General features: G+C 42.5%; 1 long non-coding RNA gene across 1 annotated transcript; it reads left to right on the top strand.

Moving 5' to 3' along the window:
- The first annotated feature begins 18 nt into the window (after window positions 1–18).
- On the top strand, window positions 19–4,367 carry LOC124894122. The gene is made up of 3 exons (XR_007051022.1): window positions 19–374; window positions 2,797–2,889; window positions 4,193–4,367. It is a non-coding gene; the product is annotated as an uncharacterized LOC124894122 (long non-coding RNA).
- The last annotated feature ends 6 nt before the right edge of the window (window positions 4,368–4,373 follow it).

The raw sequence follows: 4,373 nt of genomic DNA on the forward strand, positions 1-4,373 counted from the left end.
AAAATTCCCAATTCACAACCCTAAATGCTACTCTTAGTTCATAACAAATACCCGCCTCTTCAAGATCGACCTTGTCCTCAAGGTCGAAGCTGAACGGTGAACTTAGGAAATTGGCCCTCAATATAGCCCCAATCTTCCCACGTGGCTTCATCGGCACTCAAGTTCGACCAGAGAACAAGAACACGTACCACCGCTGCATTGTTTCTTCTCTCGATACGACGCTACAAGATAGCCAAGGTTGGATCAGTACACATCCATCCTCACCACATGCCGGTAACTAGGATTGGGACGAAAATGGCGGGACCAATTCGTTTCTTCAGCTGAGATACATGGAAAACGGGGTGGAGCTGAGCATCAGCTAGTAAAGCAAGACGGTAAGCCACATTCCCTATCCTTTGAGTAACCTCGTAGGGCCCATAGTATTTTGCACTGAGTTTCAGATTCTTACGAACGGTTACTGAAGCTTGCCTGTAAGGTTGAAGCTTCAAGTAGACAAAGTCACCAACCTGCAACACCCTCTCAGATTTTGACCGGTCGGCATAAAACTTCATTCTTGCCTGTGCCACTTGCAGATTCTCCTTAAGCTGTTGCAGCAGTTGCTATCTTTGAGCTAAACAGGCTCCAGCTGAGGTATGAGTCGAGTGAGGCAGTGACCCAAGCGGAATTTGAGGGGGTGGGGTGTCATATAGGGCCTCAAAAGGAATAGTCTTGAGAGCGGAGTGGTAATTAGTGTTATACCACCACTCTGCAAGGGGAAGCCACTTAAGCCATTTCTTAGGATGGGAGAAGGCCATGGCTCGTAAGTAAGACTCTAAGCATCTGTTTAATCTCGCAGTCTGACCATCCGACTGGGGGTGGTACGCCGTGGATAGATGCAGCCTGGTGCCCATAGATTTGAATAAATGTTGCCAGAATTGATTGGTGAAAATAGAATCTCTATCAGTCACAATAGTATTTGGAAGCCCATGTAATCTGTAGATTTCTTGGAGAAATAACTCAGCAACCTCCTTAGCAGTATAGGGATGCTTGAAGGAAAGAAAATGACCATATTTGGTGAGTCTATCCACCACAACTAGGATAGAATTCTTGTGACCAGAATGGGGCAAACCCTTGATGAAGTCCATGGCAATATCTTTCCAAGGTGCATCAGGTATAGGTAGGGGCTGAAGTAACCCAGGTTAAGACACATGTTCAGTTTTCACTCTTTGACATGTGTCACATTCAGCCACCCATCAGCAAATATCACTCTTAAGTAGGGGCCAGTAAAACACCATGCTCACTCTTCTATAAGTACCCTGCTAACCTGAATGACCCCCCAAAGGGGATTGAGGCAGTGTTTCGAATACCTTTCTTCTGAGATTTGTTGCTTTAACAACATAGATTTTACCTTTGTGTCTAATAACTCCTGGTGATTACAAGAGGGTCATGCTCATAGCTCTGAGATATCTCCTGCATCCATGTAGGTTCAGTGGTAGTAATGGCATTTAGTGTAGACTCATCCTCCATCCTTCTTGAAAGTGCATCCGCTACTCTATTTTCTGCTCCCTTTTTAAAGTGAACCTCATAGTCCAAGCCTAATAGTTTGGTCAAGCCTTTCTGCTGGAGTACAGTGTTGACTCTTTGCTCAAGTAGAAATTTCAAACTCTGATGATCTGTCCGTATAATAAAATGGCTCCCTTGGAGATAATCTCTCCACCTAACAACTGCAACCAGGATAACCATGTATCCCTTGGAGATAATCTCTCCACCTAACAACTGCAACCAGGATAACCATGTATTCTTTCTCATAAGTGGACAGCCCCAAATGCTTAGGAGTAAGAGACTTGCTAAAAAAAACAAGGGGTCTACCTTTTTGCATAAGAACAACCCCCATACCCTTAGAGCACGCATCAGTTTCAATGATAAAAGTTTTAGTAAAGTCAACCAATGTTAATACAGGGGAAGTGGTCATAGCAACCTTAAGAGTTTCAAAAGCCATAGCGGTCTCTTCATCCCAGTGGAATGCATTCTTTTTTAGGAGATTAGTCAAGGGCCTGCTAATAACTCCATAAGACCATACAAATCTCCTATAGTAACCTGTGAGTCCCAAGAAACCCCTCAAAGCCTTGAGAGATTTAGGTCTAGGCCACTCAGTCATGGCTTCAATCTTAGATGGGTCAGTTGCAACTCCTTCTACTGTAATAATATGCCCCAAATATTCAACTTTAGGCTGTCCAAAGGAACACTTAGAAAGTTTAGCAAACAACTGCTCTCCCCTTAATACTTCTAGCACAATTTTGAGGTGGGATAAATGCTCTGTAGCACTGTAGACTAGGATATCATCAAAGAAGACAAGTACAAACTTCCTGATATAGTCTTGAAAAACATGATTAATCAAGCCCTGAAATGTGGCTGGGGCATTGGTTAGCCCAAAGGGCATGACCTTGAATTCGTAATGTCCCAAGTGAGTCCTAAAAGCAGTTTTGTGGATGTCATCTTCATGCATTCTGATTTGATGATACCCAACCCTTAAATCAATTTTAGAGAAGATAGAAGATCTATGTATCTCATCTAACAGGTCATCCACTAGAGGAATAGGGAACTTGTCCTTTATAGTCATCTTGTTCAATTCCCTATAATCTATACAAAACCTCCAACTCCCATCCTTTTTCTTAACTAACAACACAGGTGAAGAGAAAGGGGAGTGACTAGGCTGTATAGTTCCTTGTTTAAGCATATCCTTGACTTGTTTTTCAATCTCATTCTTCTGAAAAAAATTGTATCTATAAGGTCTAACACTCACTGGTACTGCTGCAGGTTTCAGAGGAATGAAATGTCTTCTGGGAGGCAGTGAAGTTGGTTACTCAAATACATCAGGGAACTCCTGTATGATTTGTTGTATGGCTACAGGTACTTCTTTATCTTCATGCTCTTCTACAACTGAAATAGTGAATAAGTGAGCCCATATACTCTAGCATTTCTTTAGTAAGCTTCTAACACCTCCTGCCATGTTTTTCAACATGGCTTGACTGTATATCCCCTTCAACTGCACCCTCCTCCCATTATGAGTCACTTCTGCTTTATATTCCTCAAAATCCAGTAGGACTGGGTCATGAGCTCTCATCCAATCTCCCCCAAGGATCATATCACTTCCCCCAAGACCTATAAGTCTGACTGTATCTTCAAATTGCACTCCCTGGATCTGCCACTTAACACTGGGGCATGTTTTCCTGCTCAATATTTGACTACCATTAGCCAAAGTGACTCTCAAGGGTCTAGCATCCTGAATGACATACCCCATCTGTTTAGCAGTTTCTATATCCAAAAAGCTGTGGGAGCTGCCTGAATCAAGGAGAACACTTAATACCTTCTTCTTAACATTAGCTCTTAAGGTAATGGTATTAGGGACCTCAGTACCAGAGAGAGCATTTAAGCAAATAGCCTCATCTCTCACCTCTTCATCAAGAGTATCCACTGTCTTAATGCCATCTGTAGCTTCCACTGTATCTTGCTCTTCATCTTCATTAGGAATAGAAGTTGTTATAGCATTGAGCTGCTTAGGTTTACATTGATGACCCACATGGTACGTATCTCCACATTTGTAACATAAGCCTTGAGCCCCTCTTGTCTCAAACAACCTGTTATTATTGTTGTTAGAAACACCTCCACTTGTACCCATATGTCTAGCAACATAGGCTGGATTTCCCCCACATTATTAACAAGCATGGTACCTTTGCTCCACTGTGCTTTACCCTTGGTTGTGCCCTCAAGCACCTTCTCTTGATGTCTAGCCTTCTCGACAGCCTTACTAAAAGAGAATGGGTCAAGTAGTCTCACAGTATGTCTAATATTCTCCCTCAATCCTTCAATAAAAATTTCAAGGAACAAGTCCTCAGGAATGGTGGGGTTTCTGATCAACACTCATGCCTTGAGTTCTTCAAACTTTTCCAAATACTCATTCACCGTACCTGTTTGCTCGATCTTCTTGAATTCACCCACTAAGTTCAATTTGTTGTTACTTGCATCATCAAATCTTTTGCAAATTTCTTCAATAAATTCATTCCACTTGACATTTCCTTTACTAACATGATAAGAGAAAAAACAAGCCTCAGCTTTCCCATTAAGATGGAGAACAGCTGATTCCAATTTTTGTTGTGGATCTACAATATGATGAAAGCTGAAATACCGCTCACATTTTCTTAACCATGTGCAGGAATCCACCCCGTCGAAGTAGGGAAACTCTACTTGAGAAGAGAAGTTACTGCCTTGGGTGCGCATCCCAACCTCCGTGGGCTCGTCGAACCTGGACCTACTGTTGGACCCAGTACCATGGATTGGATCTCCTGGGGCACTCCCCAATATCCCATTTTGAGTTGGAAGAAGTTTCTCCATTA

The sequence above is a fragment of the Capsicum annuum genome, unplaced genomic scaffold (assembly GCF_002878395.1).
Source record: "Capsicum annuum cultivar UCD-10X-F1 unplaced genomic scaffold, UCD10Xv1.1 ctg70121, whole genome shotgun sequence".
Lineage (NCBI taxonomy): Eukaryota > Viridiplantae > Streptophyta > Magnoliopsida > Solanales > Solanaceae > Capsicum > Capsicum annuum.